The sequence below is a fragment of the Neoarius graeffei genome, chromosome 21 (assembly GCF_027579695.1).
Source record: "Neoarius graeffei isolate fNeoGra1 chromosome 21, fNeoGra1.pri, whole genome shotgun sequence".
Lineage (NCBI taxonomy): Eukaryota > Metazoa > Chordata > Actinopteri > Siluriformes > Ariidae > Neoarius > Neoarius graeffei.
This window is the reverse complement of record NC_083589.1, coordinates 61,395,964-61,422,382: the sequence shown is the minus strand read 5'-3', so window position 1 is coordinate 61,422,382 and position 26,419 is coordinate 61,395,964. Positions and strand designations below refer to the sequence as shown.

General features: G+C 42.7%; 1 long non-coding RNA gene across 1 annotated transcript; it reads left to right on the top strand.

Annotated features, from left to right (window-relative positions):
* The first annotated feature begins 11,856 nt into the window (after window positions 1-11,856).
* Window positions 11,857-25,274, top strand: LOC132870149 (uncharacterized). Its single transcript, XR_009651062.1, has 4 exons — window positions 11,857-12,218; window positions 13,534-13,652; window positions 24,813-24,912; window positions 25,068-25,274. It is a non-coding gene; the product is annotated as an uncharacterized LOC132870149 (long non-coding RNA).
* Window positions 25,275-26,419: the final 1,145 nt, after the last annotated feature.

Sequence of the window (26,419 nt, the reverse complement as noted above, 5' to 3'; positions counted from 1 at the left end):
TGTGAGAGAGAGATCAGAGAGTGTGTTAGTGATAAGCACCTGTCAAACTCTGACACATCACGCCACTGTTCAGTCAAAGCAAATTAATCTCAGTGTCACATCAAACTCATTTTTAGTCTCAGGCTCTAATTTGTTTCTCTCAGCAGCAGTTTGTTCTCTCAGCCGAGACGTGTTTGTGTTTGTCTGAACGTCTCGTCTTTAGGATGATGACACCGTATGGACAAGGTCTCTGATGAAACAGAGTTATTGTTACCTCTCCTGCTTTATTCCTCTTTATTCCACAGCAACTTCACAATGATTACAATCTTTATTCCTAAAACAATGAACTCGTACTTTTTATCTGTTTATAGTTATATTTAATGATGTGGAACATCCACAAACACGTTAGCTCCGTTTAGCACTTACATTATAGCAGCTATAAACAGTCACTCCCTCACCAACATCTCTTTTTCTCTCGATTGAAAAACACACACACAGCTTGTCATGTTACCAAGAAACAGAAAGCGTAAACTCCTCCATCGGAAAACTTATCTACAACTTTACAAAGCGCTGACACTGGAGACTCCTTCTGGAAATGTTACACAAACATCTCCATCCAGAAAACTTCACATCTTCATATCTACTATATTGTGTTACTATAGCGATGATAACTTATTAAAGCAAGAACATTAACTTAAACGTACAGTTTGAAGCTGCACTATAGGCAGAGCTGCTGTGATAGAAAATTAATCAACACCTTCTGACCAATCAGAGTCCAGAATTCAACAACATGGAAAAAAAATACCCATAAAACCACTGTAGCTTCGAGAGCTTCCAGTACAACTGTCTCAGAGCTCCAGGGAAAAAATACCCTGTTCTGCTGTGGCTATAAACTCTGCTGTCAATCACATTTGTGGGCGGAACTTCAGGAAGGGCTCAGACACCAAAATATTATTTTCAGTGTTATAACCTTCAGAACTTAGAGTCGAGTCCAAAAGCTTATCTACACCAAGGTTTAACATATTCAGTCCCAGTTTTCACAACTCCACCCATCTCACATGACCACGCATTTCTTTTGGTAGTAGGTCAGTTAAAGCGTCTGCTTTGTTCACACCAGAGCTCGCGTCAAAACAATCGATTAGAGACAGGTTTATTTCAGCTTTAATTCACAACATCAGAATTTACCAAGTTTCTTTAAAAAGGCTGGAAAATTCCAGAACTTGTTATAATAACATTTAGATTTTCAGATTTATGGATGTGGTAAAGGAGGACATGAGGACAGTTGGTGCAACAGAAGAAGATGCAGAGGACAGGAGGAGATAGAGAGAGATTATCCACTGTGGCGACCCCTAACAGGAACAGCCAGAAGAAGAAGAAGAAGAGGAGGAGGAGGAAGAAAAAGCAAAATAAGAGGAAGAAGATGATGATTATGATGAAGAAGAAGAAGAAGAAGAAGAAGAAGAAGAAGATGAAGAAGATGAAGAAGAAGATTATGAAGAAAAAGAAGAATATTATGATGATGAAGAAGATTATCATGAAGAAGAAGAAGAAGATGATGATGATGATGATGATGATGATGATGATGATGATGAACAGCTTCATCCACCAGGTTGTCAGGATGCTGAACTCTGTTCACTACCTACCCCCTACCCCCGGTCTGTAACACATTCATTCACACAAGAAACTTTCTCCATTAGATATTATCAGGGGTTAAATTGGGCCGGGGCTGTCCGGGGCTGAGCCCCGGCACATAAGCTCGGAGCGGATGGCATATGATCACGCACACATCAAAAGCAACAAACCCTTTTCACGATTTTCAGTTCTGAATAATTAAATATCGTTTTATTAATCAATAAACCCATGACTTTTATGAGATAGATCATAGTTTTCCTGATAACAAGACGACCTGTCAAAGCTATTTAGAACAGAACTTGCAATCAGAGATTCTGGTTTCTGGAACACTGTGTGGGTTGCCAATTCCGCTTTTTATAAGCGACTTTGGGGTTTCTTTTTTTGTGAGCTCATTTTAAAAAAAAATCAGAAGTCGTGGTTTGCGGGTTTTTGGGCTTGTGTTTCAGCGTTGTGACTTGTTTATAATTTTCTCCGTACACCGTCTCCCCTTTTACCTGCATTAATCATTTGAATGCAGCAAAACTTTTGCTGCATTCAAATGATTGTGCTTCTATTTTGCTGCTATAATATGCTCATCTTATGTATGTTCTAGACAATACAAAAAGCACCACATGCCAAATAAATAATTGAATACATAATAATAACAATAATAATAAATGCTTCCAATGTTATAGTGTTGTTTGTATTTGGTTGCATTCACTGCATGAATATATCTGATTGACAATTTGACTGACAGTGTTTTGGCATATTTAACATTTATCCTCCAAAACAAATCAACTGTTTTGGTTTAAGATTGTGCAAGCCTTCAAATTTTCTCACTGAACATTTCTCCTTCACATTTTTCACCTGTAGGCATGTGACAAGATTTAACATGATATTGCTCAACCTACCTCTGTAAAGTCAGCTAACAACTTATTAAAATGCACCAGAATTCAGCAAATAACATGTATGATAATAAAAAACTTCTGGGGGAGGACCCCCAGACCCCCCACTAATCATTTCCTTCAAACCAATGTACAACAACCTGTACAATCTGTTACATTGGCCAACCAATCTACATTCAAACTGCCATAATGTGTAGGGGGGCACTACAAGACACACATAGGCCTACAACACACAGATAAGGTGTATATCTCTGTGCAATATGATATGGTTATTAAATTAGAGGGTTATTTTCCAAAAAGTATATTGGGGTAGGGCGGCGGGGGCAGGGGCGGGTACGAGGCAGAGCCCCCCCACATAACCAATCCCAGTTTAACCCCTGGATATTATACTGTATTTGCACTACTGCTATTTTGTACATTGTTTGATTTTAGAGTGTATTTTTATCTATATTATCTATATTTATAAATATTTATATATATTCTCATCTCATCTCATCTCATTATCTGTAGCCGCTTTATCCTGTTCTACAGGGTCGCAGGCGAGCTGGATCCTATCCCAGCTGACTACGGGCGAAAGGCGGGGTTCACCCTGGACAAGTCGCCAGGTCATCACAGGGCTGACACATAGACACAGACAACCATTCACACTCACATTCACACCTACGCTCAATTTAGAGTCACCAGTTAACCTAACCTGCATGTCTTTGGACTGTGGGGGAAACCGGAGCACCCGGAGGAAACCCACGCGGGCACAGGGAGAACATGCAAACTCCACACAGAAAGGCCCTCACCGGCCACGGGGCTCGAACCCAGACCTTCTTGCTGTGAGGTGACAGCGCTAACCACTACACCACCGTGCCGCCCTATTTATATATATTGTTTTTCTTAATTTTTTTTTTTTGGTGTGTGTGTGTAATATTTATCTGTTTTTACAAGTAAGGTGAGAGAGAAACAGCATTTCGATTCTCCTGTATGTCCTGGATAGATAGTGAATTGACAACAAAAAAAATCTTTGAATCTTTGAATGATGATGATGGTGATGATGATGATGAAGGAGAAGATGATGATGATGATGATGATGATGATGATGATGATGAAGTTGTATTAGCATTGAGAAGCTTCTGATTGGCCAATGAGGAGTTAACTATGAGTGCACCAAGGGGTGGCTGTAAAAGTTTTAGAGACAGAACCATTTTACCCTTTTTTGGACCTCCACAAATCCGGTTCCAACTGAAGCTACCATGAGCATCTGGACAAACAAAGCAACTGTATGCAAACCTGAAACAATATTGGAACCCCATACACTGCATCAATCCGGAAGGAGGCACAAATTAGCTCCCGGGTATGAATGAGCTTTAGTCCATGCCAGCTCAGGACTCAGTGAAGGAGTTGGAGGTATCAGGTACCAAATCTGTGCCTCCACCATTCAGAGAGTCGACATCACTGCACAAGGAGGAAACCCCTCGTCCAAGACCAGTGTAAAAAAGCCAGTGTTCTCTGGTCAGATAGAAAAAAAAGAACAGTTTGGTGTGTGTGTGTGTGTGTGTGTGAGAGAGAGAGAGAAAGCACCATTTGAACTGTGAAGCATGGGGCTGGCAGCATCATGTTAGCAGCAAGGAGGCCTACAAACTTGATCGAGTTACACCAGCTCTGTCAGGAGGAGGAACGGGCAAAAATTCCAGCAAAGTGTTATGAGAAGCTCGCAGAATGCAACCCCAAACATTTGATTCAGGTTCAGGTGGTTAAAAAGCAACAACAACAACAAATACTAACACCCTGTATGTGAACATTTGACACACTGAAAAGCCAATAAAGTCAATAAAAGTGGGAATAATGAGTGTGAATTGAGTTCTTTAGTCTTGGTGTGTGCGTACACTTTTGGACTCAACTGTACACCTTTATGGCGTACTGGGACGGGATCTAAATATAATGCTCCTGCACAGTTTGTTCATTTCTTCTGCCATCTGGTTGTTTCTATGTTTACTCCTCTTCTGTATCTATAGGCTACTCTTCATCATATATTCCTGTGGTCAGTTAAACACAGTGTTTATAAATTATTTACAGTGGTGCTTGAAAGTTTGTGAACCCTTTAGAATTTTCTATATTTCGGCATAAATATGACCTAAAACATCATCAGATTTTCACACAAGTCCTAAAAGTAGAGAAGGAGAACCCAGTTAAACAAATGAGACAAAAATATTATACTTGGTCATTTATTTATTGAAGAAACTGATCCAATATTACATATCTTTGAGTGGCAAAAGCATGTGAACCTTTGCTTTCAGTATCTGGTGTGACCCCCTTGTGCAGCAATAACTGCAACTAAATGTTTGCCGTAACTGTTGATCAGTCCTGCACACCGGCTTGGAGGAATTTTAGCCCGTTCCTCCGTACAGAACAGCTTCAACTCTGGGATGTTGGTGGGTTTCCTCACATGAACTGCTCGCTTCAGGTCCTTCCACAACATTTTGATTGGATTAAGGTCAGGACTTTGACTTGGCCATTCCAAAACATTAACTTTATTCTTCTTTAACCATTCTTTGGTAGAACAACTTGTGTGCTTAGGGCCGTTGTCTTGCTGCATGACCCACCTTCTCTTGAGATTCAGTTCATGGACAGATGTCCTGACATTTTCCTTTAGAATTCGCTGGTATAATTCAGAATTCATTGTTCCATCAATGATGGCAAGCCATCCTGGCCCAGATGCAGCAAAACAGACCCAAACCATGATACTACCACCACCATGTTTCACAGATGGGATAAGGTTCTTATGCTGGAATGCAGTGTTTTCCTTTCTCAAAACATAACGCTTCTCATTTAAACCAAAAAGTTCTATTTTGGTCTCATCTATCCACAAAACATTTGTCCAATAGCCTTCTGGCTTGTCCACATGATCTTTAGCAGACTGTAGACAAGCAGCAATGTTCTTTTTGGAGAGCAGTGGCTTTCTCCTTGCAGCCCTGCCATGCACACCATTGTTGTTCAGTATTTTCCTGATGGTGGACTCATGAACATTAACATTAGCCAATGTGAGAGAGGCCTTCAGTTGCTTAGAAGTTACCCTGGGGTCCTTTGTGACCTCGCCGACTATTACATGCCTTGCTCTTGGAGTGATCTTTGTTGGTCGCCCACTCCTGGGGAGGGTAACAATGGTCTTGAATTTCCTCCATTTGTACACAGTCTGTCTGTCTGTGGATTGGTGGAGTCCAAACTCTTTAGAGATGGTTTTGTAATGTTTTCCAGCCTGATGAGCATCAGCAACACTTTTTCTGAGGTCCTCAGAAATCTCCTTTGTTCGTGCCATGATACACTTCCACAAACATGTGTTGTGAAGATCAGACTTTGACAGATCCTTGTTCTTTAAATAAAACAGGGTGCCCACTCACACCTGATTGTCATCCCATTGATTGAAAACACCTGACTCTAATTTCACCTTCAAATTAACTGCTAATCCTAGAGGTTCACATACTTTTGCCACTCACAGATATGTAATATTGGATCATTTTCCTCAATAAATAAATGACCAAGTATAATATTTTTGTCTCATTTGTTTAACTGGGTTCTCTTTATCTACTTTTAGGACTTGTGTGAAAATCCGATGATGTTTTAGGTCATATTTATGCAGAAATATAGAAAATTCTAAAGGGTTCACAAACTTTCAAGCACCACTGTATGCCTACATTCCTGTCTGTTCCTGGAAGCATGTATGTATTTTCTGTTATGCACCATGGCAACACAACAGGAAAGGAGTGTGGTGATGAGGAAGCAACAGCTGCAGCTGTTATACAGAGGTGTGTTCACTAAAAGCGTGAGCTCAGAGCTTCTGAACACAGTCGAAGAATCTCTGAGCTTTCTCACAGAAGCATCCAGGAAGGAAGTGTTTATCTGAAGAAGACTCCAGGAAGTAACTGCAGTGGAGTTCGGTGTAGATGGTGGATGGAGTAAAAGTTAAGCAGCGTGCACAAAACGTAAAGAGAAACAGGACGTTTCAGACGAATGGCTTTTCATCATCAAAGTGAGATTTCAACCAGATGAAAACCTGCAAAGAATTCTGAAGAAACTCAGGGTTTTTTCTAGAAAAATTTAGTATGAGGGCGCTCACCATGGCGAGGGAGCGAAGCAGGGGGGGAGATGGTGCCAGTTGTCCCCCCCGCCGTGCAAAGCCTTTGAAAAATGCTCCAATGGGACATTCTGAGGCTATCTGAGAGGGAAATTGTAACAAATTGTCTGTCAACATTGAAAAAGAAAGAAGTAATCTTCTGCCCCGGACAGTCTTTGGCTTTCTTCAATTTCGTGCCGCGGGATGACATCTTTAAATGCCCAAGTGTCAACAAACACAACTACTTCTGTCAAAAGCTCCTGCGCCGGTGGGTGAAAGGTCATTCAGTCTCGAGAAATCTCGCTCTACAAGTCAGCCGACCTTGTATGTAACCCATGTCAAATCTCACGAGAGCAGCCGCGACAAGTAAACAACTAAACAACATGGTGCCTCAGTCTGGAAAACGCCAATTCAGATTGTTTTTGCACCATCTGGCGGTGTATCTACTATGATTGGAATATTTTTGGAGCAATTATAACGTATTTGATGATCAGACACATTGTCACATCGTAGTGTTGCTGGGATGTTTTCACGGAGTCCGTAAGGGGGCGCACGCCGAGAGTAAGAGGGCGCAGCGCCCCTGTTCCCCCATTTAGACGAAAGCCTGGAAACTGTTTGCTTGCACAACTGATGAAGGAAGGACTTACATCTGAAACATCCGCTTCTCTGGAAACTGTGTGATTTTGTGCACCAAATTTACACTCACCAGCCAACAGGAAGGGTACAGTAACACAACCAGCCACTCTTTACAGCCGTGGTGAGCAGAAAAGCATCTCAGAACACAACAGACAACAACTTTAAAACCTGAGGAAGATGAGCTACAACAGAAGGAGATTACATCGAGTTCCACTCCTGACCCAAAAGAACAGCAATCTGAGGCTATTTTAATTTCATTTCCTTTCTTTTAGAGTTTTCTCACACATACAGTAGTATAGTAATAATGTATTTTTTATCTTCTCGGATTAAATGTCTGCATTATCCTGTAATAGGTGAGGGGTCATAATATACATGAGGAATGAACATTATTTAAGTTTAAACAGCTCATTTGTTTGTTTCTTTGTTTGCTTAAAAGCTTTAAAACATTTTCACTCGCATTTCTATTTGTGGCCCTGATTTTTTTTTTCTTCAAGCCAAGTCAAGTTTACTTTTATAGCGCTTTTAACAATAGACATTGTGGCAAAGCAGCTTTACAGAATTTTAGTGACTTTAAACCAGTGTTGTTTTTGGCAACCATTTTTGGTTTAGTTTTAGTCTTAGTCTTTTGGATGAAATGCTTATTAGTTTTAGTCACATTTTAGCCAATTCCATCCTTGATAGTTTTGGTCTAGTTTTAGTCGACGAAAACAAAAAGGGTTTTAGTCCAGTTTTAGTCATTCATTTTAGTCGAAAAAATAAATACTTTAAAACATTAAATTAGGCCAATACAGAGATAGGAAATTGTAATCGAGGTTGACAGGTTGTGCATAACATACTCTGTACATAAACACTGTCTAGTGTGTATGCTCTCTACATAAACGCTGTCTAGTGTGTATGCTCTCTACATAAACGCTGTCTAGTGTGTATACTCTCTATATAAACGCTGTCTAGTGTGTATACTCTCTACATAAACACTGTCTAGTGTGTATACTCTCTACATAAACACTGTCTAGTGTGTATGCTCTCTACATAAACGCTGTCTAGTGTGTATACTCTCTACATAAACACTGTCTAGTGTGTATGCTCTCTACATAAACGCTGCCTAGTGTGTATACTCTCTATATAAACGCTGTCTAGTGTGTATACTCTCTACATAAACGCTGTCTAGTGTGTATACTCTACATAAACGCTGTCTAGTGTGCATGCTCTCTATATAAACGCTGTCTAGTGTGTATGCTCTCTACATAAACGCTGTCTAGTGTGCATACTCTCTACATAAACGCTGTCTAGTGTGAATACTCTCTACATAAACGCTGTCTAGTGTGAATACTCTCTACATAAACGCTGTCTAGTGTGTATACTCTCTATATAAACGCTGTCTAGTGTGTATACTCTCTACATAAACGCTGTCTAGTGTGTATACTCTCTATATAAACGCTGTCTAGTGTGTATACTCTCTACATAAACGCTGTCTAGTGTGTATACTCTCTACATAAACGCTGTCTAGTGTGTATACTCTCTACATAAACGCTGTCTAGTGTGTATACTCTACATAAACGCTGTCTAGTGTGCATGCTCTCTATATAAACGCTGTCTAGTGTGTATGCTCTCTACATAAACGCTGTCTAGTGTGCATACTCTCTACATAAACGCTGTCTAGTGTGAATACTCTCTACATAAACGCTGTCTAGTGTGAATACTCTCTATATAAATGCTGTCTAGTGTGAATACTCTCTACATAAACGCTGTCTAGTGTGTATGCTCTCTACATAAACGCCGTCTAGTGTGAATACTCTCTACATAAACGCTGTCTAGTGTGTATGCTCTCTACATAAACGCTGTCTAGTGTGTATACTCTCTACATAAACGCCGTCTAGTGTGTATACTCTCTACATAAACGCTGTCTAGTGTGTATACTCTCTACATAAACGCTGTCTAGTGTGAATACTCTCTATATAAATGCTGTCTAGTGTGAATACTCTCTACATAAACGCTGTCTAGTGTGTATGCTCTCTACATAAACGCTGTCTAGTGTGTATGCTCTCTACATAAACGCTGTCTAGTGTGTATGCTCTCTACATAAACGCCGTCTAGTGTGAATACTCTCTACATAAACGCCGTCTAGTGTGTATGCTCTCTACATAAACGCTGTCTAGTGTGAATACTCTCTACATAAACGCTGTCTAGTGTGTATACTCTCTACATAAACGCTGTCTAGTGTGAATACTCTCTACATAAACGCTGTCTAGTGTGTATACTCTCTACATAAACGCTGTCTAGTGTGAATACTCTCTATATAAACGCTGTCTAGTGTGTATACTCTCTACATAAACGCTGTCTAGTGTGTATGCTCTCTACATAAACGCTGTCTAGTGTGTATGCTCTCTACATAAACGCCGTCTAGTGTGAATACTCTCTACATAAACGCCGTCTAGTGTGTATGCTCTCTACATAAACGCTGTCTAGTGTGAATACTCTCTACATAAACGCTGTCTAGTGTGTATACTCTCTACATAAACGCTGTCTAGTGTGTATACTCTCTATATAAATGCTGTCTAGTGTGAATACTCTCTACATAAACGCTGTCTAGTGTGAATACTCTCTACATAAACGCTGTCTAGTGTGAATACTCTCTACATAAACGCTGTCTAGTGTGTATACTCTCTACATAAACGCTGTCTAGTGTGAATACTCTCTACATAAACGCTGTCTAGTGTGTATACTCTCTACATAAACGCTGTCTAGTGTGTATGCTCTCTACATAAACGCTGTCTAGTGTGTATACTCTCTACATAAACGCTGTCTAGTGTGAATACTCTCTACATAAACGCTGTCTAGTGTGTATACTCTCTACATAAACGCCGTCTAGTGTGTATACTCTCTACATAAACGCTGTCTAGTGTGAATACTCTCTGCATAAACGCTGTCTAGTGTGTATACTCTCTACATAAACGCCGTCTAGTGTGAATACTCTCTACATAAACGCTGTCTAGTGTGTATACTCTCTACATAAACGCCGTCTAGTGTGTATACTCTCTACATAAACGCTGTCTAGTGTGAATACTCTCTGCATAAACGCTGTCTAGTGTGTATACTCTCTACATAAACGCTGTCTAGTGTGAATACTCTCTGCATAAACGCTGTCTAGTGTGAATACTCTCTGCATAAACGCTGTCTAGTGTGTATACTCTCTACATAAACGCTGTCTAGTGTGAATACTCTCTACATAAACGCTGTCTAGTGTGTATGCTCTCTATATAAATGCTGTCTAGTGTGTATACTCTCTGCATAAACGCTGTCTAGTGTGTATGCTCTCTATATAAACGCTGTCTAGTGTGTATACTCTCGACATAAACGCTGTCTAGTGTGTATGCTCTCTACATAAACGCTGTCTAGTGTGTATACTCTCTACATAAACGCTGTCTAGTGTGAATACTCTCTACATAAACGCTGTCTAGTGTGTATACTCTCTACATAAACGCTGTCTAGTGTGTATACTCTCTACATAAACGCCGTCTAGTGTGAATACTCTCTACATAAACGCCGTCTAGTGTGTATGCTCTCTACATAAACGCTGTCTAGTGTGTATACTCTCTACATAAACGCTGTCTAGTGTGAATACTCTCTACATAAACGCTGTCTAGTGTGTATACTCTCTACATAAACGCTGTCTAGTGTGAATACTCTCTACATAAACGCTGTCTAGTGTGTATACTCTCTACATAAACGCTGTCTAGTGTGTATACTCTCTACATAAACGCCGTCTAGTGTGAATACTCTCTACATAAACGCCGTCTAGTGTGTATGCTCTCTACATAAACGCTGTCTAGTGTGAATACTCTCTACATAAACGCTGTCTAGTGTGTATACTCTCTACATAAACGCCGTCTAGTGTGTATACTCTCTACATAAACGCTGTCTAGTGTGAATACTCTCTGCATAAACGCTGTCTAGTGTGTATACTCTCTACATAAACGCTGTCTAGTGTGAATACTCTCTGCATAAACGCTGTCTAGTGTGTATACTCTCTACATAAACGCTGTCTAGTGTGAATACTCTCTACATAAACGCTGTCTAGTGTGAATACTCTCTACATAAACGCCGTCTAGTGTGTATGCTCTCTACATAAACGCTGTCTAGTGTGAATACTCTCTACATAAACGCTGTCTAGTGTGAATACTCTCTACATAAACGCTGTCTAGTGTGAATACTCTCTACATAAACGCCGTCTAGTGTGTATACTCTCTACATAAACGCTGTCTAGTGTGAATACTCTCTGCATAAACGCTGTCTAGTGTGTATACTCTCTACATAAACGCTGTCTAGTGTGAATACTCTCTGCATAAACGCTGTCTAGTGTGTATACTCTCTACATAAACGCTGTCTAGTGTGAATACTCTCTGCATAAACGCTGTCTAGTGTGAATACTCTCTGCATAAACGCTGTCTAGTGTGTATACTCTCTACATAAACGCTGTCTAGTGTGAATACTCTCTACATAAACGCTGTCTAGTGTGAATACTCTCTACATAAACGCTGTCTAGTGTGAATACTCTCTACATAAACGCTGTCTAGTGTGAATACTCTCTACATAAACGCTGTCTAGTGTGAATACTCTCTGCATAAACGCTGTCTAGTGTGTATGCTCTCTATATAAATGCTGTCTAGTGTGTATACTCTCTGCATAAACGCTGTCTAGTGTGTATGCTCTCTATATAAACGCTGTCTAGTGTGTATACTCTCGACATAAACGCTGTCTAGTGTGTATGCTCTCTACATAAACGCTGTCTAGTGTGTATACTCTCGACATAAACACTGTCTAGTGTGTATACTCTGTACATAAACGCTGTCTAGTGTGTATACTCTCTACATAAACACTGTCTAGTGCAGACATCCCAAGTCTCCCGGAAGTTCCAGGAGTCTCCCACATATTGACAGTGGCTCCCTGATGCCCACAAATTGGAGAATATCTCCCGGAATCTAGAGCAAGTGAGCAAGAGCGTGCATGCGAAACATTAATGTCTGCATTGTGCATATGACGGAGTGCGCGAGGGAGAGCAAGAGAGACTGCGTGTCTGCCTGTTCATGTAGCGCATGCTAGACAAAGAGCATCCTGATTGGTTTACAGACATCCAAACTCATTTCAGGGAGGTGTCGTGACCCCCCCCCCCCCCCCCCCCCCAATGGGTATACTTCATTGTTCACAGACTCGTGTTTCTGCCTCCGTTTAACATGTCGCAATGTGCTGATAGAGCACAAACATGTCATGATGAACACACAACTAGAAGATGACCACGCTGTCCGTTAATGTAAATATGATGGCTAAACGTGCTGCTAACGTTAGAGTAGCCAGGTGTGCTGCTGCTCATTTAGACATATTAAGGCACAGCAACAGGTCTGAAAAGCTACATTTCCCCCTGTATGTTTCACAGTAACTCAAATATGGGTCAATATATGACAAAGCATTCAGTTGCTGTCCCACCAATAATCCCTGCAGGACAAGTTTTACTCATGACATGTTAATTGAATTTAAGTTAGCTTAACCAAGCCAACTTTAGCATGAAGCTAGCGGTCCCATTCATTTTCGCCAGGTCACGGTGTTTTAGAAAACTTCATAGGAAATTCATCACAGCCCGATTGTTGAGTGACATTAACCAACGCCAGCAAACATATACATGATCTGTTAACAGGACTTCTTGTAACATTAACTTACCGTTGCAGAAATAGCAGCATGGCGAGCCTTTAGATGCCTCTTGAGGTTGGTCGTATTCTTGCCACGTAGTTTATAGCCACAGCATGTACCTCTGTCTCCCACTACAAGGCATTCCGTTTTATTTTCTGCTGGATTATGTGTAAAGTATGTCCATAAATCATCGCGTCTTTTCCGCCCACCAAGCCCTTGTGCTGGCGTTGCCGATGGTCCATGAACTGTGTGTGGCTGCCCCGGTGTGCACTGTGCCCGGACATGCCTGGTGGTGGGCGTGGCCAAACAAGGACAGGATGCAGGTGCATTGCTGATATTTTCAGCATTTGGCAGACAGGTTGCACGTGCCGTTGGAGGAAACACCATGCATTTTGATAGTCCTATAGCAAACCCACTAACATTTTCGTCTCATCTCGTCAACGAAAACAACAGATACATCTCGTCATATTTTCATGATCAAAGAGTTATGTTTAGCTCGTCACTGTCTCATTTTAGTCATGAAAAAAAGGTGCGTTAACGAAATCATTTTGTCATCGTCATTGTTAACGAAAACAACACTGCTTTAAACATGAGCTAATTTTATCCCTAATCTATCCCCAGTGAGCAAGCCTGTGGCGACGGTGGCAAGGAAAAACTCCCTCAGACGACATGAGGAAGAAACCTCGAGAGGAACCAGACTCAAAAGGGAACCCATCCTCATTTGGGTGATAACAGACAAGGTGATTCTAACAGTTTTAACAGTTTTAACATGAAGTCAGTTTCACTGATGTTATAAACTCTTCATTGATGGAAACGTGAGTGCAAAACTGTTCATGACAACTGCAGTCCTAAAGTTATTTTCAGGTGTTTATTTAAAGAAGTAATTGCTTGAGGTATGTATGATTGCCTAGTTCTATTTTTTGAAAGGGCAGGGTAGCGGTACCAGCTCTGTGAAGGCAACAATTCGAAGGCAATAGATAGTGGATGCCTGGGGTCTGCTGAAATTTTTTCAGCCTTGTTGAGGGACCTAGATCTGTATATGTGTTCTAAACTGTTTAGGTTAATGGCTAGCAGTTTACTTGCAGTGGTCACTATTCTCCTCACTGTATGTTTTTGGGCTACTGTTGCATTTCCAAACCAGCAAATTAAGCAGAATGTTAAAACACTCTCAATAAAGGCAGTATAGAACATCTTGAGCATTGTATGTTCAACATCGAATACAATCAACTTCTTAAGAAAATAAAGCCTTTGTTGCCCTTTTTTCTGAATGTGTTCCGTCCACTGATCCCACTTCAGTTTGTTGTCCAAAACTACCTCCAGGAATTTATATTCAGTAACAGACTGTATAGGTTGTCCTCTGATGGTTGTCTGATGGGGTGTACTGACTCTCCTGAAGTCAATTGTCATCTCTTTTGTCTTTGACGTATTTAACAAGAGATGAGACTTATCACACCAATTTAAAAATGTGTCTAGAACAGGGCCATGACCCAGCTCATCATCCTGGAGGAGGCTGACCAATGCTGTGTCGTCGGCAAACTTTATTAAATGCCTACCAGGGTGGGAACTGGTACAGTTGTTAGTATAAAGAATAAAGAACAAAGGGAATAAGACACAGCCTTGGGGGGAGCCAACATTGGAGATGATTTTATCAGAAAAGAAGGGGCCCACCTTTACACGTTGGACTCTCTGTCTTAGAAAGTCAAGCAACCATAGAATCAGACCTCCATCCAGTGAAAAGTCCTCTGCCAATCTATGGCCCAGGATAGTGGGTTGAATTGTGTTAAATGCCGACGAAAAATCGAAAAATAAAATTTTAATGTAAGTTTTGGATGCCTCAAGATGTGAATAAACAAGATGTAGCAGGGTTACAATGGCATCATCAACCCCCCTGCTAGGCTGATATGCGAATTGCAGGGGGTCTAGTAATGTATGTGTTTTTATTGTGATGTGTTTTTTAACTATCCTTTCAAAACATTTCATTACCAATGATGTTAACGCTATGGGACGGTAATGGTTATGTTCAGTCGGGGAGGGAATCTTAGGAATAGAAACGATATTTGATGTTTTCCACAGGAGCGGCACACTATGCTGATCCAGAGAGGCCTGAAAAATATAAGTGAAAACAGGGGACAGTTGTTCTGCACAGTATTTCAGCACCTTACCACTGATGTTATCTGGGCCAGGGCTCTTGCGTATGTTAATTGTTCTGAACAGTGAATGGACCTCTGTCTGCTTAACAGTAATATTATGATGTGCTGGCAGCTCTAACTGGTTTTGTTCAATAATATTTTTGCCACCTCCTTCAAAACGGGAAAAGAACAAATTAAGTTGATTTGCCTGCTCCTGCTCCTCACCAACCCTAAAACTATGGCATTTCCCTCTGCCTTTGTAGGGAATGCTAGCCATGGCTTTGATACCCTGCCATGCCTGCCTAGGGTTTCCTAGGGCCAGATTTTGTTCTACTTTTTGTTTATAGGCATTCTTATCTATCTTTATCTGCCTTTTAATTTCTCTTTGTATGTCTCTCTTAACTACCTCATTTTTTTGGATATAGGCGCATTTCTTTTTGTTTAACAGGTATTTTAATTTATTTGATACCCAGGGCTTGTTATTGGGATACATCTTAAAAGTTCTAGTGGGCACCACTAAGTCCTCACAAAAGGTTATATAGTCTGAAATTACTTCATTCAGATCTGAGCATTTAAAAACCTCCCATGAGGTGCAGTCAAAACACCCCTGAAGAGACTTAATCACATCCTGATTCCAGATCTTGACAGTCCTAATCTGGGGTTTTTCTCTCTTCAAAAGCTGCTGATAGGCTGGCTGGAGATGTACCACATTGTGGTCGGACGCCCCCAGAGGAGGTAGGGAAGAAACAGAATACAGTGGTGCTTGAAAGTTTGTGAACCCTTTAGAATTTTCTACATTTCTGCATAAATATAACCTAAAACATCATCAGATTTTCACACAAGTCCTAAAAGTAGATAAAGAGAACCCAGTTAAATAACTCAGACAAAAATATTATACTTGGTTATTTATTTATTGAGGAAAATGATCCAATATTACATATCTGTGAGTGGCAAAAGTATGTGAACCTTTGCTTTCAGTATCTGGTGTGACCCCCTTGTGCAGCAATAACTGCAACTAAACATTTCCGGTAACTGTTGATCAATCCTGCACACTGGCTTGGAGGAATTTTAGCCCGTTCCTCCGTACAGAACAGCTTCAACTCTGGGATGTTGGTGGGTTTCCTCACATGAACTGCTCGCTTCAGGTCCTTGCACAGCATTTCAATTGAATTAAGGTCAGGACTTTGACTTGGCCATTCCAAAACATTCACTTTATTCTTCTTTAATCATTCTCTGGTAGAACGACTTGTGTGCTTAGGGTCATTGTCTTGCTGCATGACCCACCTTCTCTTGAGATTCAGTTCATGGACAGATGTCCTGACATTTTCCTTTAGAATTTGCTGGTATAATTCAGAATTCATTGTTCCATCAATGATGGCAAACCGTCCTGGCCCAGATGCAGCAAAACAGGCCCAAACCATGATACTACCACCACCATGTTTCACAGATGGGATAAGGTTCTTATGCTGGAATGCAGTGGTTTCCTTTCTCCAAACATAACGCTTCTCATTTAAACCAAAAAGTTCTATTTTGGTCTCATCCGTCCACAAACGATTTTTCCAATAGCCTTCTGGCTTGTCCAGGTGATCTTTAGCAAACTGCAGATGAGCAGCAATGTTCTTTTTGGAGAGCAGTGGCTTTCTCCTTGCAACCCTGCCATGCACACCATTTTTGTTCAGTGTTCTCCTGATGGTGGACTCATGAACATTAACCTTAACCAATTTGAGAGAGGCCTTCAGATGCTTAGAAGTTACCCTGGGGTCCTTTGTGACCTTGCTGACTATTACACGCCTTGCTCTTGGAGTGATCTTTGTTGGTTGACCACTCCTGGAGAGTGTAACAATGGTCCTGAATTTCCTTCATTTGTACACAATCTGTCTGACTGTGGATTGGTGGAGTCTAAACTCTTTAGAGATGGTTTCGTAACCTTTTCCAGCCTGATGAGCATCATCAATGTTTTTCTGAGGTCCTCAGAAATCTCCTTTGTTCATGCCATGATACACTTCCACACTTTCACGTGTGTTGTGAAGATCAGACTTTGATAGATCTCTGTTCTTTAAATAAAACAGGGTGCCCACTCACACCTGATTGTCATGCCATTGATTGAAAACACCTGACTCTAATTTCACCTTCAAATTAACTGCTAATCCTAGAGGTTCACATACTTTTGCCACTCACAGATATGTAATATTGGATCATTTTCCTCAATAAATAAATGACCAAGTATAATATTTTTGTCTCATTTGTTTAACTGGGTTCTCTTTACCTACTTTTAGGACTTGTGTGGAAAATCTGATGATGTTTTAGGCCATATTTATGCAGAAATATAGAAAATTCTAAAGGGTTCACAAACTTTCAAGCACCACTGTACTTAAACTCCTCCACTTGAGGCAAGACTTCTCCACCAACCTGAAGAGGGCAAGCCACCCTTTTCCGGTCAAGAACCATGGCCTTGGACTTGGAGGTGCTGATCCTCATCCCAGCTGCTTCACACTCAACTGCAAACAGCCCCAGTGCATGCTGAAGGTCCTGGTTTGAAGAAGCCAACAGGACATCATCATCCGCAAAAAGCAGAGATGAAATCCTGTGGTTCCCAAACAGGACTCCCTCCGGCCCCTGGCTGCACCTAGAAATTCTGTCCATAAAAATTATGAACAGAACCGGTGACAAAGGGCAGCCCTGCCAGAGTCCAACATGCACTGGGAACAGGTCTGACTTACTGCCGGCAATGCGAACCAGACTCCTGCTCCGTTCGTACAGGGACCGGACAGCCCTTAGCAAAGAGCCCCGAACCCCATACTCCCGAAGCACCCCCCACAGGTTACCATGAGGGACACGGTCAAATGCCTTCTCCAGATCCACAAAGCACATGTGGACTGGCTGGGCAAACTCCCATGAACCCTCGAGCACCCTATGAAGGGTAGAGAGCTGGTCCAGTGTTCCATGACCAGGACGAAAACTGCATTGTTTCTCCTGGATCCGAGGATCGACTATTGGCCGAATTCTCCTCTCCAGTACCCTGGAGTAAACCTTCCCGGGGAGGTTGAGAAGTGTGATTCCCCTATAATTGGAGCACACTCTCCAGTCCCCTTTCTTAAAAAGAGGGACCACCACCTCGGTCTGCCACTCCAGAGGCACTGTCCCTGACCGCCACACGATGTTGCAGAGGCGTGTCAGCTTAAGACAGCCCCACAACATCCAGAGACTTCAGATACTCAGGGCAGATTTCATCCACCCCTGGTGCCTTGCCACCGAGGAGCTTGCAAACCACCTCAGTGACTTCGGCTTGTGTAAAGGATGAGTCCACCTCTGAGTCATCAGCCTCCGCTTCCTCAATGGAAGATGTGATGGTGGGATTGAGGAGATCCTCGAAGTATTCCTTCCACCGCCCGGCAATATCCCCAGTCGAGGTCAACAGCTCCCCACCCGCACTGTAAACAGTGTTGGCAGAGTACTGCTTCCCCCTCCTGAGGCGCTGGACGGTTTGCCAGAATTTCCTCAAGGCCAACTGATAGTCCTCCTTCATGGCCTCACCAAACTCCTCCCAGTTCCGAGTTTTTGCCTCCACAACTGCCCAAGCTGTGGCACGCCTGGCCTGCTGATACCCGTCAGCTGCCTCAGGAGTCCTGGAGGCCAACATGGCCTGATAGGACTCTTTCTTCAGCTTGACGGCATTCCTTACTTCTGGTGTCCACCACTGGGTTCGAGGATTGCCGCCCCGACAGGCACTGGAGACCTTGCGGCCACAGCTCCGAACAGCCACATTGACAATGGAGGCAGAGAAAATGGTCCACTCAGACTCAATGTCCCCTGCCTCCCTCAGAAGCTGGGAGAAGCTCTCCCAGAGGTAGGAGTTAAAGACCCCCCTGACAGAGTGCTCAGCCAGACATTCCCAGCAGACCCTCACCATACGTTTGGGCCTGCCAGGTCTGTCCAGCTTCCTCCTCTGCCAGTGGATCCAACACACCACTAGGCGGTGATCAGTTGACAGCTCAGCCCTTCTCTTCACCTGATTGTCCAAGACATAGGGCCGGAGATCAGACGAAACGACAACAAAGTTGATCATCAACCTCCGACCTAAGGTGTCCTGGTGCCAAGTGCACTTATGGACACCTCTATGCTCGAACATGGTGTTCGTTATGGACAAACCGTGACTAGCACAGAAGTCCAATAAGAAAGCACCACTTGGGTTCAGATCGGGGAGGCCATTCCTCCCAATCACACCCCTCCAGGTTTCACTGTCGTTGCCCACATGAGCGTTAAAGTCCTCCAGTAGAACAATGGAGTCCCCAGTCAGAGCACCTCTCAGTACCTCTCCCAGGGACTCCAAGAAGGCTGGATACTCTATACTGCTATTCGGCCCGTAGTCACAAACAACAGCAAGAGCCCATTCCCCGACCCGAAGGCGCAGAGAGGCGACCCTCTCGTTCACTGGGGTAAACTCCAACACATGGCAGCTGAGCTGGGGAGCTATAAGCAAGCCCACACCAGCCCACCACCACTCACCGTGGGCAACTCCAGAGAAGTGGAGAGTCCAGCCCCTCTTGAGGAGCTGGGTTCCGGAGCCCAAGCTATGCATGAAGGTGAGCCTGACTATCTCTAGCCGGTACCTCTCAACCTCCTGCACAAGCTCAGGCTCTTCCCCCCTAGCGAAGTAACATTCCATGTCCCAACAGCTAGACGCTGTGTTCGGGGATCAGGTCGTCAAGGCCCCTGCCTTCGACTGCTGCCCAATCCACACTGCACCGGCCCCCTACGGCTACCTCTGTGGGTGGTGAACCCACAGGAGGTCGGGCCCACATCACCACTTCGGGCTGAGCCCAGCCGGGCCCCATGGACAAAGGCCCAGCCACCAGGCGCTCGCATATGAGCCCCAACCCCGGGCCTGGCTCCAGGGTGGGGCCCCGGCTGTGCCATATCGGGCAACGTCCCAGTCCTTGATTTTTTCATTTCCATAAGGGGGTTGGTGAACTGCTCTTGGTCTGGCCTGTCACCTACAGTGCTGCTTGAAAGTTTGTGAACCCTTTAGAATTTTCTATATTTCGGCATAAATATGACCTAAAACATCATCAGATTTTCACACAAGTCCTGAAAGTAGATAAAGAGAACACATTTAAACAAATGAGACAAAAATATTATACTTGGTCATTTATTTATTGAGGAAAATGATCCAATATTACATATCTGTGAGTGGCAAAAGTATGTGAACCTTTGCTTTCAGTATCTGGTGTGACCCCCTTGTGTAGCAATAACTGCAACTAAACGTTTGCGGTAACTGTTGATCAGTCCTGCACACCGGCTTGGAGGAATTTTAGCCCATTTCTCCATACAGAACAGCTTCAACTCTGGGATGTTGGTGGATTTCCTCACATGAACTGCTCGCTTCAGGTCCTTCCACAACATTTTGATCGGATTAAGGTCAGGACTTTGACTTGGCCATTCCAAAACATTAACTTTATTCTTCTTTAACCATTCTTTGGTAGAACGACTTGTGTGCTTAGGGTCGTTGTCTTGCTGCATGACCCACCTTCTCTTGAGATTCAGTTCATGGACAGATGTCCTGACATTTTCCTTTAGAATTCGCTGGTATAATTCAGAATTCATTGTTCCATCAATGATGGCAAGTCGTCCTGGCCCAGATGCAGCAAAACAGGCCCAAACCATGATACTACCACCACCATGTTTCACAGATGGGATAAGGTTCTTATGCTGGAATGCAGTGTTTCCCTTTCTCAAAACATAACGCTTCTCATTTAAACCAAAAAGTTCTATTTTGGTCTCATCCGTCCACAAAACATTTTTCCAATAGCCTTCTGGCTTATCCACTTGATCTTTAGCAAACTGCAGATGAGCAGCAATGTTCTTTTTGGAGAGCAGTGGCTTTCTCCTTGCAACCCTGCCATGCACACCATTGTTGTTCAGTGTTCTCCTGATGGTGGACTCATGAACATTAACATTAGCCAATGTGAGAGAGGCCTTCAGTTGCTTAGAAGTTACCCTGGGGTCCTTTGTGACCTTGCCGAATATTTCACGCCTTGCTCTTGGAGTGATCTTTGTTGGTCGACCACTCCTGGGGAGGGTAACAATGGTCTTGAATTTCCTCCATTTGTACACAATCTGTCTGACTGTGGATTGGTGGAGTCCAAACTCTTTAGAGATGGTTTTGTAACCTTTTCCAGCCTGAAGAGCATCAACAACGCTTTTTCTGAGGTCCTCAGAAATCTCCTTTGTTCATGCCATGATACACTTCTACAAACATGTGTTGTGAAGATCAGACTTTGATAGATCCCTGTTCTTTAAATAAAACAGGGTGCCCACTCACACCTGATTGTCATCCCATTGATTGAAAACACCTGACTCTAATTTCACCTTCAAATTAACTGCTAATCCTAGAGTTTCACATACTTTTGCCACTCACAGATATGTAATATTGGATCATTTTCCTCAATAAATAAATAACCAAGTATAATATTTTTGTCTCATTTGTTTAACTGGGTTCTCTTTATCTACTTTTAGGACTTGTGTGAAAATCTGACGATGTTTTAGGTCATATTTATGCCGAAATATAGAAAATCCTAAAGGGTTCGCAAACTTTCAAGCACCACTGTAGGACCTGTCTGCCTTGGGAAACCCTAACAGGGGCGTAATGCCCCCAACAACATAGCTCCTAGGATCATTCAAGCACACAAACCCCTCCACCACAATAAGGTGGCAGTTCTAGGAGGGGCATGTAGTGACATTAAATTTCTTATCTTAGCAATATTTCTGAGATGAAAGAAAGCTATCCGGGTGATGTTATCAATGTGAGTTTCGAATGAAAGACTGGGGTCAATAATCACTCCAAGGTCTTTTACTGCTGCACGTGCAGAAACAGAAAGGCCATCCAGAGTCACTGTGGAATCAGAAAACTTACTTCTAGCTGCATGTGGTCCGAGTACAACTACTTCAGTCTTTTCAGAGTTAAGCAGAAGGAAATTAATAAGCATCCAGTGTCTAATGTCCTTCACACATTCCTCAATTCTATTAAGCTGGTGTCTCTCGTCAGGTTTTGCAGAAACATACAACTGTGTGTTATCAGCATAACAGTGGAAACTTAAGCCCCACTCCAAAACCGTGCAAGTTTTGGGTGCTAAGCAGGGCTGAAGCGAGCTGAGTCGTGCTGTTCTGAGGTAGTCGAAACGTGAGCCGTGTCGGGCTGAAGCGAGCTGAGTCATGCTGTTCTGAGGTAGTCGAAACGCGAGCCGTGTCGGGCTGAAGCGAGCTGAGTCATGCTGTTCTGAGGTAGTCGAAACGCGAGCCGTGTCGGGCTGAAGTGAGCTGAAGCGAGCTGAAATGAGCTGAAAAAGGGTACTGGAAAAGGGCCATAATACAATGTTTATGAATAATATCACCCAGAGGGAATATAGTATCTATCTATCTATCTATCTGTCTGTCTGTCTGTCTGTCTGTCTGTCTGTCTGTGATTGTTGATATGAAGTTTTCTGTAACAGAGGTAAACCTGTAAACTTTTACAACTCTCAGTTTACATTTTGTAGTTTCTCGGTAACAAGTTGGGTTTTTTTCTGGCACGCTGGTGAGGGAATGACTGTTTGCAGCTACTGTAATTTAAGCAAGAACAAGAACCAACATGTTTCACAGATGTTCCACAACATTAAACGTAACTACAAATGGATAAAAAGTACAACTGTCCAGTCAGTCGGTGTTGGTGTTCAGCTGTAACATGTTCATTTCCCTGTACTTGACTACTTGACCGTGTACTGTAGCACTGACCCCATTTACAGTGCAGACATGATCACACTGAGTCCAGTCAACACAGACTGGAACGTGGGTTGTGTGTGTGTGTGTGTGTGTGTGTGTGTGTGTGTGTGTGTGTGTGTGTGTGTGTGTGTGTGTGTGCATTTATGTAGTAATTTAATTACACATTGTGGTGACGTGATTATATCCGACTACATAAATAATTCGATTACAACCACATCAGTAACACATCAGCTCAATGGGGTTGCCTGGGATACAAGTAAGTTCACATTTACTGTGAGGACATGACTGTGTGTGTGTGTGTGTGTGTGTGTGTGTGTGTGTGTGTGTGTGTGTGTGTGTGTGTGTGTGTGTTGCATGTGAGAACTGCTTCCCCTGACAAAAGAAATCACATCAGTCTCTCGATTCATCATCAATTCGCCCACATTCAGTCTGGCAGAGGAGCGAAACAGTGAGCAAACTGTGCCCCCCCCCCCCCACACACACACACACACACACGCAAATGACACCACTATGTGTGTATCAAGTTGGAATTAATTTTTAGACTTTTTTTTTTTGGGGGGGGGGGGGGGGGGGGGGGGGTTTCTCCCCAATACATTTAGACACTTACAAATGGCTTGCCTCTGTGTGTGTGTGTGTGGGGGGGGGGGGGGGGGGGGGATGATGATAGTTCACTGATCCCCATCAGGAGATTTGTATTCAAAAATTATTTTTTATATTTCTATGATTGTAATATACACTCCCTGGCCACTTTATTAGGAACACACACATCCACCTGCTGTTTTCTGCAGTTCTGTAATCAGCCGATCCCTCAACAGCAGCACGACGCATCAAACCTCACACATACACAATCAAGAGCTTCAGTTAATGTTCACAATGTTAGAACATCAGAACGGGAAAAATTGTGATCTCACAGTGAAGTGTGACTTTCTTTCACTGTGGTATGGGTGTTGGTTTGAGCCAGACGGAGCATGAAGTTTTGAATATTTCAGAAGCTGCTGATCTCCTGGGGTTTTCACACACAACAGTCTCTAGAGTTTACACAGAATGGTGCCAAAATAAAAAAAAAAAACATCAAGTTAGTGAGCGACAGTTCTGTGGGTGAAAACAAACGCCTTGTTGATAAGAGAGGGTCAGAGGGAAATGGACAGATTGGTTTGAGCTTTTCTCATCTCATCTCATTATCTGTAGCTGCTTTATCCTGTTCTACAGGGTCGCAGGCGAGCTGGATCCTATCCCAGCTGACTACGGGCGAAAGGCGGGGTACACCCTGGACAAGTCGCCAGGTCATCACAGGGCTGACACATAGACACAGACAACCATTCACACTCACATTCACACCTACGCTCAATTTAGAGTCACCAGTTAACCTAACCTGCATGTCTTTGGACTGTGGGGGAAACCGGAGCACCCGGAGGAAACCCACGCGGACACGGGGAGAACATGCAAACTCCACACAGAAAGGCCCTCGCCGGCCACGGGGCTCAAACCCGGACCTTCTTGCTGTGAGGCGACAGCGCTAACCACTATACCACCGTGCCGCCCGGTTTGAGCTTTTTTGCCAGGAAAAATATAGCAACTCATATAATCACTCTTTACAACCGTGGTGAGCAGAAAAGCATCTCAGCATGCAACAGCAGAAGAACGCATTGGGTTCCACTCCTGCAGCCAAGAACAGGGATCTTAGCATCAACAACAAGTTCCTATTAAAGTGGCCAGTGAGTGTATTTGGTGTATTGTAAGCTTACAGTAGGAACTACTAGATCAGTTTGAGTTGATTTAAGATGTTTTCACTTGTTAAGATGTCGTTTTTTCAGTGTGTGGTGTTTGGGCAAAACTCTAGCTGTGATGTTCTTCAGAACTTATGTGGAATGTAAATGAAAAAAGGAAAGAATAAAATTGAATCCAGATCACTCGTGCTGTAAAGTTATTCTGAGTATAGGATCTGAGGTGGAGGTGATATAATGTTGGGTAGAGTGTGGTGACGTCATGTTTCCACTGCTGTGTGTGTGTAAGGTGTGATGTGAGAAGCTCTGTGGTCAGTGTGCTGTAACTCGTCGACATGGTGATGTCCAACATGGAAACGTCATTGATACTCAAGCCAGGCTTGTGCAAGGTGATCTGCAAACACACACACACACACACACACACACACAATCAGCTTTCAGCATGCTTTCTCATGGAGCCCAGTTCAATTCAGAATGAGAAGAGGTGAAGATTTTATTATATAAGCTCCTCCACTGGGATTTCTCTTTTGTACTTATGCTACAGGGCACAGCGGGGTTTCTACATCAGCACTCACTCTTACACTGGGATGTCATTAACGTGTGCCTGATCAAGCTACTGTGGTCTCATCTCACAACTAACGTCTTACAAAGAGGATTTTCATCTCGTCAGTGTGTTGAGAGAGAGCAAGAAATGAATGAAACTCTCAGTAGGAGCAGAAAAGTCAAATAAATTTTTAATACGAACGTTGAACTTGAGGACAAAAGCACTAATAAAACTTTATTAAACCTTCAAAACAAGTGTATAATAGTGTTTTAGACTTGTTTGTGTAACCAGGTGGGTCTGTTTCTTATTAACAAAAGTAGAAAGTCTTGCCAACACACAGAGAGAAAGAAATACCCAAAGGGCCAACATTTTAGGAAAGTTATTAAAAAAAAAAACTACGGAAGATTGTAGGCTTGTGAAACAGTCCACCATTACACACACACACACACAGAAAGATGAATATAATCTTGTTTTTGATGATAATTGGTTAGATAAATGTCTTCATAGTTATATTGTAACTATAACCTAGTTATATGATCACTGGTAAAGACACCAAGTATAAGTTCTTTTGGATTGGTAACAATAAAGGCACTGGTGGTGTTGGCATCATCCTAGCAGAAAAGTGGGCGGAGCGTGTCTTGGAAGTTAAGCGGGTCTCTGATAGACTTTGCCTACTCAAGATCATTGTTGGTTCATATATCTTAACGATTCTTACCGTATACGCCCCGCAAGTTGGACTGGATGAGGCCTGTAAGGATGCTTTCTATGACAAACTTCAGTACACAGTCACCAAAGTTCCTATGTCTGAGATCTTGCTGATTTGTGGAGATTTTAATGGACATATTGGTAGCGCATCTGCTGGTTACGAAGGTATCCATGGTGGATTTGGACTTGGTGAGCGTAACCCTGAAGGAGAAAGAATACTTGAATTCTCAGTAGCCAATGATTTAGTCATCTGAAACTCTCTGTTCAAAAAGAGAGTGAACCACTTGGTTACCTATCACTCTGGGGACTCCTCCACCCAGGTAAATTATGTCCTCATTAGACGTCACAACTTCAAGCTGGTTTCAAATGTGAAAATCTTCCTCGGTGAAGAGTGCGCTTCCCAGCACAAGCTGTTAGTGTATGATCTCGTAATCAAGTTTCATAAACCACATAAATCAGCCTTTAATTCAAAGCTTCATATCTGGAAGTTGAGAAGTCCCGAGGTCAAGGTCAAATATCTGAAAGAGATGGAAGGAGAGCTGTGTGGCAGGTGTGTGGACTCTGTGGATGAAACCTGGCTACTATTAAAGAGCAGCTTGCTGAAAGCAGCTGAAAGCGTGAGTGGCAAGACAAAGAAATGGTGTTGG